The sequence below is a fragment of the Lipotes vexillifer genome, unplaced genomic scaffold, assembly GCF_000442215.2.
Source record: "Lipotes vexillifer unplaced genomic scaffold, Lipotes_vexillifer_v1.1 scaffold1081, whole genome shotgun sequence".
Lineage (NCBI taxonomy): Eukaryota > Metazoa > Chordata > Mammalia > Artiodactyla > Lipotidae > Lipotes > Lipotes vexillifer.
In genome coordinates this window covers 878,693-891,646 of record NW_006779039.1, presented here as the reverse complement: position 1 = coordinate 891,646, position 12,954 = coordinate 878,693, and the positions used below count along the sequence as shown (strand labels likewise).

General features: G+C 53.9%; 1 pseudogene; it reads right to left on the bottom strand.

Annotated features, from left to right (window-relative positions):
- Nucleotides 1-10,472: 10,472 nt before the first annotated feature.
- Nucleotides 10,473-12,392, bottom strand: LOC103087266 (UPF0184 protein C9orf16 pseudogene; annotated as a pseudogene).
- Nucleotides 12,393-12,954: the final 562 nt, after the last annotated feature.

The following is a 12,954-nucleotide window of genomic DNA, read 5'->3' as shown; positions in this document are numbered from 1 at the left end:
GTGGACGTGTACACTTGACCTGAGTAGGTGCCACCAGGTGGCTTTCCAAAGCAGCTGCACCAGTCTAGCTGGACTCCCACCAGTAGCACACAGTGGTTCCCCTTTCTCCTTATCCTAGCCAACGCTTGGCATCATATAGCTGCTTTTTGCCAATCCGACATGTGTGTATCTTATCTCATTGTTTTAATTTGCATTTCTCTGATTACTAATGAATCCGAGCATCTCTTCACAGACTTACTTTCTAGCCTTTTGGGTCTCTTTTCCTGGGAATTGCCTATTCATGTGCTTTGCTCACTTTCCTGTTGGGTCTTTTTCTTGTTAGTTTGCAGAATTTTCAAGTATGTTTTACCCATTAATCCCTTGTCAGCTCTAAACAGCAAATACCTTCTCCCCATCTGTTGCCTGTCTGTTAACGACCTGTGCTGTCCTTCATGGAAAGAAATCCTGAATTTTGCTGTAATCAAATCTATCTAAAGCAAGCCTGTCAACAGAGTGGGGGGCAGAGCTTGTCAGGGACTGTTGTGCAAACAAAGTAAGTGCATGTGTGTGCGTGCATGTGTGCACACGTGCACACACATACATGTACAACATGGGCCATGCATGAGCAAGCATCTCCAACTGCATGTCAACCCCCAGGGCTCAGTGCCTCACGCACTGTTGGCGATGAACTGCTCCCCTGCTCTTTCTCCTGAGACTAACTGTCTGGCACCATGCTTCTCGGACTTGGGTGTGTACATTAGAATCACCCAGAGGGCTTTGCTAAAACCCAGATTCCTGGGCCCACCCCCAGAGTTGCTGAGTCAGCGAGTCTGGAGGAGGGCCTGTGGTTTTGCCTTTCTGATCAGCTCCCAGGGGACGCTGCTGCTGGCCCAGGGACCACACTTGGAGAGCTGCTCGGGGAGAGTCCCCAAAAGGTCAGTGACTTGCCCATGGTCACACTGGTGGCCAAGTCCAGATGGCCTGCTCAGTGCTCTCTTCATTTCTTCATACACTCACCTCAAAAGGACTCTTTTAGGACACACACGTGCCCCTCCACGGCGTGGGGACTTGCAGGCGAATGGCCAAAGGGACTCCCGGCAGCCACCCTGTAGTGTGTTCCACTAGCACCGCTGTCATCACGGCTGCTCCAGTGGAAAGAAGCCAGGAGGTGCCCGGAAAGCATCCAGGGGACACAGTAGCCCAGCCTTCAGTCATCAGTTCCTTTCCCACCGGGGCCACCGGCTGTGTGCAGGAGGGGAGCGCTGCATGGTGGAGGGGGAGGTGTAGACAGGACTCACCTCTCCCACCCCACAGCCCGCACCAGGCTTGTCCCTGCCCTACCTCCCCCCACCCTCCCTCTCCTGTCCCCCCTGCCCCTGGAGAAGGCATGGAGACTGGGTCCAGCCTCCCGCTCCACCTGGTATGTTCCCTGAGCTGGGGGCAAAGGTTGGGAAAAGCTGGAGAGAGAGTACTGGAAGGGGGGAGGGCACTGTGGGGGAGGGGGAGGGGAGGGGAGGAAAGGTGGGAAAGGGGAACAAAAGAGAAGGAGAAGGGGGGAGGTTAGGGAGGGAAGCAGACGGGGAGGGCGAGGAAGGGAACGGACGGGGATGAAGGGGCAGGAAAAGGGAACAGGCTTGGCGAGGCGTCTGCAGGGAGGCCGCTGGATGGGGGGAAAGGCCTCTGGTGTCCCTGCCAGAATGTGCGCTGGGAGGCTGGCCTAGCCTCCGGAGTAGGGGGCAGGCTTTGGAAAGGGTGACGTGCCCTCTGGAAAACAAGCAGCACACCAGGATGGTCCCCACCCCCTTGCCGGCCCTCCCCCCGAGTCCTCGCCAGCTCTCCCCATCTTGCATTCCAGGTCTTACTTTCAGTGCTAAAAGTCCAGCCTTCCCAGGTTCCAGTAAAAAGCTGACCAGCCTGCGGAGATGGGCAGGCCATTCAGAGAGCCCAGGGCCCTGGGATTCCCCCACCAGGCCAGTCCAAGCCTCCACCACTCACTGGGCCCCCGCCTGCACCAGGCGCCACGGAATGAGGTCAGGCGCAGGCCCTGCCAACTGGGCTCAGGACTGGGTGCCCTTACATCAGGTGGTGGGGAGAAGGGCAGGGGGACGTGGCCTGGAATGACCCTTAGGCTGCTTGGCCTGCCAGCCTCTCGTCTCCTCAGCCCCCAGCTGCCCACAGCTGCAGCAGCTGCCACCACCGCCTGACCCCTGAGCCCTGCGGGTCACCCCAGGAACCTCACAGGATCTCATGCAAATGGACTCCTGGGAAGACTCTGTTCTCTCTCTCTCTCTCTCTCTCTCTCTCTCTCTCTCTCTCTCTCTCTCTCTGTCTCTCCTCATTCACCCAAACACATGATTGAGTTCCACCATTTCCCAGGCACTGAGCCAGGCCCTGGGGCTTTCTCCCCTCAGAGAGAGGGACCTGTTATTTCAATGGTGGGGATGGTTCCAGCACGGCCCCAGCTTTCCGGACTTTCCCCAGATCCTGTCTTCCCTGGCTCCCCTAGTACCGCTTCGGCCAGATTTCCTGGCTGCTGGGTCCTGACAGTCTCTCTTCCAACAAACTGTCAAGCCAGCCGGGCCTCGGCTTCAGCACTTGCTCCAGCTGGGGAGCCAGATCAAAAGATACTGTGCAAGTCCCACAGCCTTAACCAAAGCGCTCCCTTGAACCGCATTCCTTCTCGGCACTCCCCGCCCCACTCTCCGCACCACGCTGACCACGCCCCTTTACACACACACACTCTCTCTCCTCTTCCTCAACTCCTGCCAGGCCTCAAGCCCCTGCCCCAGCTTTACCTTCCCCCCTTCCCAGCTGCTCCTCCCGGGCTCATTCAGATTCCTCCTCCTTCACCTGTCCCTTACAAGTCCGCACCCCGATAACAAGTGTTGGTGAAGATGTGGAGAAATCGGACCCCTCATTCACTGCTGGTGGGAATGTATCAATAAACTAGTGTAACCACTTTGGAAACAGCCTGTTAGTTCCTCAGTAAGTGAAACAGAGAGCTCCTATATGACCCAGCAATTCCACTCCTAGGTATAGACCCCAAAGATCTCAAACAGGGACCAGGATTGTCCACCAAACAGGGATTATACATGAACGTTCATAGCAGCATTATTCGTCGTAGCCCCAAAGTGGAAATAACTCAAATGTCCATCAGTGATGAATGATAAACAAACTGTTGTCTCCCTATACAACGGAATATTTTTCAGCCATACAAAGGCACGAGGTACTGACACAGCTGTAACATGGATGAACCCTGAAAACATTATGCCGAGTGAAAGGAGCCAGACACAAAAGCCCACATATTGTATGATTCCACTTATAAAAAGTGTCCAGAGTAGGCGAATCCACAGAGACAGAAAGCAGATGAGTGTTCACCAGGGGCTGGGGTTAGGAAGGAATGAGAGTAACTCCTTAGCGGGGAGGGGGTTTCTTTTTGGCATGATGAAAAAGTTTTGGAATTTGATAGTGGTAGTGTTTACATAACACTGTAAATGAATGAAATATTGCTGAACTGTACACTTTAAAATGGTACCTTGTATGTTTTGTGTGTTTTGCCACTGAAGAAACATGTCGACATCCAGCTCCTTCTGTCCTTGGCCCTTTTCTCTCACTCCACACCCTTACTCTGACTGCAACATTCAGCTCAGGTGCTGTATCTTTGGGACGCTGCGCAACCTTGCCTCCCCATCCACCTGTCCAACGATAACACTCTCTTTCCTCTCTGCTCCCCCAGGGTCCTCTGCTCCAAGAGCCTGGAATAAGCCCGGAATACAGGCGGTGCTCAAGGCATATTTGGCCAACCAGTGAATAAGCCACTGAATCCAGTCCCACCCCCACAACTAACTGTAACAGCTTCTTCCCCCAGTACAGGGACAAGTAAACAATTAACTCCAAAATAAACCTTTGCTTGGGGGCCCAGAATCCACATCGAAGCCACTGGGTTTAGAGTTTAGAGTTCAAACTGCAGTTCATTCAGCCAGCCCGCAAACATCTTTCTGAACACCTCCTGTGAGCCGGGCTCCGGGCTAGGGACTTGCAGGTTGTGGGAGAGTAAATAATGCCCCCACGGGCTTCCCTGGTGGTGCAGTGGTTGAGAGTCCGCCTGCCGATGCGGGGGACACGGGTTCGTGCCCCGGTCCGGGAAGATCCCACGTGCCGCGGAGCGGCTGGGCCCGTGAGCCATGGCCGCTGAGCCTGCGCGTCCGGAGCCTGTGCTCTGCAACCGGAGGGGCCACAACAGTGAGAGGCCCGCGTACTGCAAAATAAAATAAATAAATAAAAATAATAATGCCCCCAAAGATATCCAGGTCCTAATCCCTGGAACCTGTTAATGCTACTTTATATAGCAAGTGGGATTTTGCATATGTGATTAGGTTAAGGATATAGAGATGGGGAGCTTGACCTGTGTTATTCAGGTGGGCTCTAAATGCCATCACATGTAGCTTTATAAGAGGGAGATTTTATGACACACACGCAGAAGAAGAGGAGGCCGTGTGAACATGAAGGCAGGCACTGGAGTGATGTGGCCACAAGCCAAGGAATTCTGGCAGCTACAGAAGCTGCGGGAGGGCAAGGAACAGATTCTCCCATAGAACCTCCAGAGGAACTCTGACTCTGCAACAACTTGATTTCGGCTCAGTGAGACCCATTTTGGACTCTACTAGCCTCCAAAACTGAGAGAGACTCCATTTCTGTAACTTTAAGCCACTAACTTTGTGATAATTTCTTATGACAGCTACAAGAACAAGGTCCGAGCTGTGCCCTGGAGGCACACCTGTAGGGTTAAACTGATAAATTCTGCAAGAGAGGGATAAGTACCCAGATGCAGACGCGTCTCCCACGATCTTAGGATGCTGTCCTGGGACTAGGGGGCTTCTGGGATGTCACCATCCACTTTTAACACGTAATAAACGTAAAGCTGACCATTTCCCCTTTGCTGGGTCCCAGGTTGAGATCTGGATTTCCTGTAACAGCTTGCTGGCCCTCCCGCCGCACCAGTCACGTGGGTTTCAAGATCACTTCACCTCTCTAGTTGAGTTCCTCAGCCACAAAACAGGGGTCCCACTGGATCTACTTTATGGGGCTGCAGTGAAAATTCAGGATGGTGGGTGTGAAACCATTAGGGCAGTGCCTGCCCTGTCGTAGGTGCTCTTTTAGGATCAGCTGCCATTACTCTTTGGTTCTAACCTCCATTGCTGTAGTCGGCTGAATAATGACCCCGCCCCCGATACGTCCATGCCCTAATCCCTATGAATATGTTACCATACAAGGCAAAAGGGACTTTGCTGGTGTGATTCAAATAAGGATCCTGAAATGGGGAGATTGTCCTGGATTATCCAGGTGGGCCCAATCTAATCACAAGAGTCCTATGTAGGGAATAGGGAGGCAGGAGGGTCAGAGAGAAGATGTGATGACCCCAGCAAAGGTTGGGGTGATACGGTCATGACCCAAGGAATTCAGGTGGCCTCTACAAGCTGGAAAGAGGGAGGAATGGATTCCCCCCTAGAGCCTCCAGAAGGAACACGGCTCTACTGATACCTTGATCTTAGCCCAGTGAGACCCTTGTCAGGCTTCCAACATCCAGAATAATAAGGCAATATATCTGTATTATTTAAAGCCACTCAGTTTGTCGTGATCTGTTCCAGTAGCACTAGGAAACGAATATAGCTGTCTTTGTATAATGATGAGCCTTTCCTGGCAGAGCCCATTGCTCCCCTAAGCCAGATGTGCTCCTGCCCCGCCCCCCCCCCCCCCAAGCCCGGGGCAACAGATTGACAGAGCTGACCAAGACAGTATCTCAACTGCAAAGCGAGATAGCCGGTGTGCAGCGGACTCTGGTGGAGGGAAGGCTGCGCCGGCCACCAGACGGTGCCAGCATCCTCTGTTGCTCCATCACCCGAGTGTGCGACAGCTTCCAGAACCTGGGGCCTCCCATCCCTGAGAACCCAGAGCTGACAGTGCCAGGGATTGTGGGGACCCAGGTGTCTTCAGAAACTGGGCTTCAGGACACAGGCAGGGCCAGGACTCCAGCATCTGGAGAGTCTGGCCCCTCCTCCCCAGCTCACGTGCTAGGGCACAGGGAGCAAGAATCAGAGGGGGCTGGGGACGTGCCCCAGGAGGAAGACCTGGGAACCAAGGAGGGGTCCTAATGCAGTGGGAGGGTCCCATCTTCTGGTGCTGAGTAGAACACCCTAGATGGGTGAGGGTGGGGCTCAGTAGGAGCCCGTGCTGCTTTCCTTGCCTCAATAAAGCCTCTGTTCTGGATGTCAGATGCCTCCAGAGTGTGTGAGAATCTCTGTCTCTTGATGTTTTGAGATCCTCAAGCCCAAAATGAACCCTTGTGGGAGCAGGGCAGAGAGAAATGGCTTGCTCTGGGGTCCCAGATATCTGGGGCTTAGGATCCTACTTTGAGTTCCTTCAGATGTTTGGTGGAAAGGGTTCTGGACTAAGAGGTAAGGGTCCTGGTTTCAGCACTACCTCTCTGACCTTCAGCAAGTTGCTTCCTTCCTTGGCTCTGCATTCCTCATCTGACAAATGGCCTAGGAAGCCATCTGTCCCCCTTCCTGCCTTCAGGGCTGTTGTGAGGAACCTCTGTCATTAAAGCGTCTGGGTTTGCAGGTTACAGTGTGTGACAAGGGTCTGCACTGAGACCACGTCTAAAAGCCCCCCCCCCCCCACGGACGTCCACGGCAGGGCCTGAGCTGGTTCAGTTGTTCTCCAGTGTGATCCCCAGACCAGTGGCGTCAGCATCACTGGGGAACGTGTAAGAAATGCACGTGCTCAGGCCCCACCCCAGACCTACAGACTCTGAAACTCTAGGCTGGGGCCCAGGAATCTGTGTTGTAACAAGCCCTCCAGGGGATGCTGACGTGCCCCCAAGATTGCCGACCACAGAGCTCATTTATTTGCATGTATGCCTCCCCCATCCCCCAAGCACAAAGCAAGCAGGGACTTCCGTTACGCGGTCACCCTGGTCAGGGAGGGCCCTTTCCTTGATGTGCCCACAGAGCAGCTGTCCCAGCAGCCCTTGGGCCACACTGCCATCCACTTTCCACCAGAAAGTGGCATGTGTATGTGTGCCTTTCCACTAGACCGTGAGCTCTGCCAGCCTGGGACTGTATTCTTCAAGGTTGCATGTATTCTTGACATCTGGGTTCTCAGTAGGTGTTCAATCAATGTTTAGGAGTATGTGACAGACAGACTGACTGAATGAATGAATGCATGTGCTGGAGACACGTGTGTCTAGCCCCTGTGTTTCCTGTCACCTGGCAGGGGGCTCTCGAGGCTTGGTCAAAGCAGTGTGTTTCTGCACTGTGTACTGTATTGTCTACCATGCTCTGCATTGTCAACTGCCACAAATGACAGTGTAGAGACCGAGACCTGGAAGGAGGGAGTGGGAAGGTGGATGGGTGTGTGCTTGTGTGAGAGTGTGTGAGCCTGAGGGTGTGGCTGTGTGAAGGGACATGGATGTGTATGTGTGTAAGTGCAGACATGTATGTGAGTGAGAGTTTGCATGAGCCTGTGTGAGCGTGTGTGTGTGTGTGTGTGCGGCAGCTCCAGGGTGTGTGACAGGGCATATGTGTATGAGCGTGTGAGTGTGTGTGTATGTGAGGGCATCTGTGTGTGAGTGTGAGAAGGTCTGAGCATGGCTCTGGGAGGGCTGGTGTTGGCCATGAGTGGTGTGAGAGTGTCTGGATGTGAGTGCGGGAAAGGGTAGGGGAAGGGAGGGAGGCGCCGGAGGTACGGAGCCCCCAGCCCCCAGCAGAGCGCCCTGGTCCCAGCGGGCCTGTGGGCATTGGGCCCCGGGGTCTTGTGCCCCCTGGCCCCGGGCCCAGCAGTGCTGAGCAGGTCAGCACCGGAGCTGCCACCTCACCTTGGATTCCCGTAGCACCTGCCCTGGGCCTGTCACCAGGGGCAGCGGCTGAACCGTGGCTGGAATTGAAGGGATGTTAATTACCACCGGCTTCGGGGCAGGCACCGTGAGCTGGTCTGGCTGCCTGCGGGGCCCTTCCCTGCTTCTCTCTCCAGGCCTGCGATCGCCCTGAGCTCCGCGCCTGCCCATCAATGAATCGACCTCCCCAAGTCGCTAAGTGGGATATGACATGGCTTTGGAAGTCAGCAACAAATAATCACTGACTGCTGACAGTCTATAAAGCACAGGCTTGTGGGAAGCTGGATGCATCCAACACGGCCTAAGGCGGCACGTGGCTTACAGGAAGCCACCTGCAAGCCGGCCTGTGAGCTCTGTGGAGGTGGGTCCCTCGCTGCTGCTTGTGGCAGCAGGTGCTTGGTGCTCCTGGCAAGGACGGGGAGAAGCTCTGCGCACGCAGTGGCGGGAGAACCGGGCCCTGGGGGCCTCGCCCTCCACCCTGGCTCCAGCCCCTGCTGTCATGATCCCCTGGGAACGTGACCTCTTAGAGAGTTTTGGACCTTCCCAGGAGGGTGGAGGCAGCAGAGGAGTTAGAGGTGGGCTGGTGGCTTTACACAGGACAAGGAGTGGGTGAGAAGAGAAGTCTTGGCACCACTTTCTGCTCAACAAAGGGACAGGAGATAGACGGAAAGCGAAGGCGCTGAAACTGAGACTGGATTTACATGGGACTCTTCAAGAACATCTGAGTCCTCAGAGCCTCCTGCACATCGTGGTCACCTGCACAGAGGAGAGGGCGCTCAAAGACTGCAGAATCCATAGGGTTGAATGGGGCCCATATGGATGAGCCTTCCTTCAGGTGGGAGAGGGTTGGGATCTTCCTGCTGGATGATCTCCCAGGGGGGAGGGTGGATTGGAATGTTCACTGGAGGGAAAGGACAAGGGCCACTCTAGAGGCCCAGGATGGCTGAGACAGCCTCCTCTCTCGGGGATGGTGGGTCCAGGCTCCAAATGGGGATCTGGCTCAGCCTGGGCGAGTTGCTGTTCAGGGTGTGTCACACTCTCTCCTGTCCCCCCTCCTTCCCTCCCCGGGCTCTTCTTTGTCTGCCCCATGCTCCCACCACCCCAAAGTGCAGGCCTTGACCTTGGGCCTCACACTATCTGGCCCTCAAAGAGTTCACCCCTTCCCATGGCCTTGATGAGCTGTCCCCGGTAGAGTGCCTCTTCTGCGTTCTGTATCCTCAACTGCCTGGTGCAGAGGCTTTACTTTGAAGTCCTGCTGTCGTCTCCAAATCAAAAGAGTCCTTCCTTTTCCCTCCCTCTGCCCTTCCCCTCCCCACAGCGCCCCCTCTCAGTCCCAGTCTCTGACTGAGGCCTCACGGTTCAGGTTGGCCTCTAAGTGCCACAGAAAGGAAAGGGTTTCCCTGAACTCGGCCATTCCTCTCGTTTGCTCCTCTTCTGCCATGGCCACTACCTTAGTTTCTACTTCCATTCCCTCTCCCTGGCCTCTTGCAGCAAACTGCTAACTGGTCTCTCTGCCTTCTGTCTTATCCCTCTCTCCCATCCACTTGCCCCTTCCCCTCACGCTTTCCCAGGACTGCCAGAGCCTCCAAAGAAAATACACATTTGATTTCCTCCCGCCAGCTCACACTTTTCCTTTACTCCTCCGGAGCTGTCCAGCCCTCCCTCGCAGTCACCAGCCGCCCTGGGGACTCTGTGAGGCCCAGTCTGAGAAGCGCTAACTCACACCTCTCATGCCCCAGCCTTTCCCTAAGCTCTAGCCCCACACATTGTTTGGAAGAGGCACAGATTTCTACCTGCCACTCCTGTTGCCGGGGTGAGATGAAGGGAGCGAAGAGAGGGGGCCAAAGTTTCACAGCACGTTGGTGTCAGGTCCAGCGGCGTTGGGCAGGGCCAATTAATAAATGTAGAAAGAATGATGGAATTGGGAAAACCTCACTTGACAACCATGATAATAATAATTGATTCTTCAGGCAAGAATTATGAATGGAGGCTAAAACCAGTGGGTGAAAGTTTAATGAGGAGCAGATATCTAATAATCTCAAAGTATTTCCCCCAATACTTATTAATTACTTATAAATTAATAAATATAAAATCCTTGCTAATTCAGCTTACAGTGGAAAAACCCGGCAAACAACACTTTTATCAAGTGATCAAAGTTATTTTTTTCAGTAATGGGACAAACCAAGATCCTATACCTCCTGATATGATGTCCTGAGGACACATCATTCCTCAGATGTTCCTGAGGAGACACCAGCCAAACCCAAATGGAGAGACAATCTACAAAATAACTGGCCTGTGCTCTCCAAAAGTGGTCAAGGTCATAAAAATCAAGGAAAGACTGAGAAAGTATTCCAGATTGAAGGAGACTAAAGAGAAATGTCAACTAAGTACAACATATGGTTGAGGATTGGACCTTAGACCAGAAAGGAAAGGGGAAAAACGAAAGGGTTTTTTGTCAGGGGCTGTTATTGTTGGTGGCCAAGGTGGGGTTTTGTTGTTGTTGTTGTTGGAGACCCATTTAATGTGGACACTCAAGGCCTGGGCAGCGCGGGGAGTGTCCAGGAGTTGGGCGGGCAGGCACGGTGGGTGGGTCGCTGGCCTACATCTGGCCCCGGGAGAGCTGTAGGCCAGCCCCTGAGAACGTATCTAAGCCAGGTGGTGAGCACTCAGGCCACAGTCTGGCCCAGTGAGGCAGGGCTGGGGCCTGGCTGGGGGGTCCCAGAGCCGAGGGGCTTGCATCGCGGGGGGCCTCCCCAAGCTGCTGCTGGAACTCAAGGCGCGTCTGCTGGTTGGACTCAAGCAGCTCCTGGAGGCGGGCGTGGAGGTGCTCGCCCTTCTCCTCTAGGTCATCCAGACACAGGAGTTGATCTGGTCCAACGTGGAGTTGATGGCAGTGTATCCTGCTTCCCCGAAGCCGTCATCCTCGCTTTCTGTGCCCGCCTCGCCTCCACCAGCTATGCCCAGGTCCCCGGTGGGGCCCGTGCGGGCTCGGGCTCCGCCTCAAGGGCCGCACGACAATGGAAGGCGGCGACAGTCGTGCTGACAACTGGCGCGGGGCAGAAGGTGGAGGCGGTGGATGGAACTCGGGGCTGGAAGGGTGGACCGCCGCGGCAGAACGCACCCGGGAGGCCGGGACCCAAGTAGGTTTTTATTTGTCCGTTTGTTCTTTTGCTACAAAAAACATTGATGACTGGACAATCAGAGAAATTTCAATGGGGTCTAGGAGTGTTAAATGCTAATTACCGCTTCGGATGTGTATACTGTGATTATATAGGAGAGTGTCCTGGGTTTTAGAAAATACACATTGAAGTGTTTAGGGGTAATGGAGCATCACATCAGCAACTTACTTTCCAATGATTTGGGAAAAAATGACAACGAGCGTGTGTGTGTGTGTGTGTGTGTGTGTGTGTGTGTGTGTGTGTGAACATGTCCTGTAAGGCTGGGTCTCCCTGTCTGGAGTGTTCTCACCTGGCCTACTTGGGTGGCACCCAAAAGGGCTGCTCAACTGAAGCCTTGTAGGGTGGACAGAATAATGACTCTCAAAGATGTCCACATACTAATTCTGGGAACGTTTGGATATCATACCTTACCTGGCAAAAGAAACTTGGCAGAGATGATAAGGACCTCGCGATAGGACAACTATCCTGAATTATTTGCGTGAGAGCCCAATGTCCTTATAAGAGGGAGGCAAGAGGGTCAGAGTCAGAGAAGAAGATGTGACGACAGAAGCGGAGGTTGAGCAATGCGGTCCCAAGACAAAAAATGGGGGCAGCCTCTAGAAGCCGGAAAAGGCAAGGAATTTGACTCTCCCCTAGAGAGAAGGACTCTCTCTTCTGGAGAGAAGGAACACAGCCCTGCCAACACCTTGCCTTTACTCCAGGGAGACCCATTTCGGATTTCTGCCCTCCAGAACTGTAAGGTTGTAAATATGTGTTGTCTTAAGCCACTAAATTGTGACAGTTGGTTACAGCAGCAATAGGAAACTTATATACCCCGCTTCCTTTACTGTGCAGAACGTGGGGCTCTCCAAGGCCTGAAATGTCTTGCTCTCGTCCACATCCCTTGCAGGGCCTCCCCACCTGAGCCCTGGCCCTTAGCAGACGTTCAGGAAACATTTATTTGAATTCACTCAGCCAGGGGAGGCAGTGAGGGCCACAGGGGCAGGGCAAATGTGTGAGGCCGCCCAGGGGCCCCTCTGAAGGAATCAGGTTCCTAAAGATGCTTACATTCTGCTCTGCTTGCCCAAGATGGACCACACCTCCAGCTGCAGGGACGGTAAGTGTGCCTGAGGTTGTGGGGGATCATTTTACTGCCTGGGGAAGGAGTCCCACACCCAAGCACTGTGCCCAGGAAGCCTCTGGAGCCTTCCATGCCCCCGCTCTCACCTGTGCAGGTGCCAGCTGGGCCCAGGTGATAGGCTCTAGACCTGCAGCTCCCTCATGCCAGGGCAGAGATCCTCACATGGTGCCCGAGATGGAAGGCCCTCCGAGGAACAGCCACGTCCCCTCCCCAGTGCCATCTTCGCCACTTTCCAGGAGGGAAAACTGGCCGGAGAGGGGAACGGCTTCTCCATGGTCACACAACCACTCAGTAGCAGAGCTGTGAGGAGGACCCGGGGGGCTGGCCCCCAGGTCACTGAGCATTCACTTCCAAGAGCGGAGAAGGGGAAGAAAGGGGACATTTTGCACCTCTGGGTTTATCAGAATACAGAGGCAACGTGGACTTTAAAAGACATATTCAGTGATGGAAATGTCCTAAAACGTGATTATAGTGATGGTTGCACAACTATACAAACTTCCTAAAAGACACTGAATTGTACACCTCAATTTATATTATCTATATTAAACCTCAATGAATCTGGGAAAAAACCAAAGACGTTATAACACCTTTTTGGAAAACCCATAAAGAAACCTATTATTTTCCCAGCACAGATGACTGGAAGTAAAGGCTTGCATTAGTACTTTTGTCTAGTGTGGGGTGGCCTTAAAAAAATGGGGCCCCGGGCTTCCCTGGTGGCGCAGTGGTTGAGAGTCCGCCTGCCGATGCAGGGGACACGGGTTTGTGCCCCGGCCTGGGAAGAT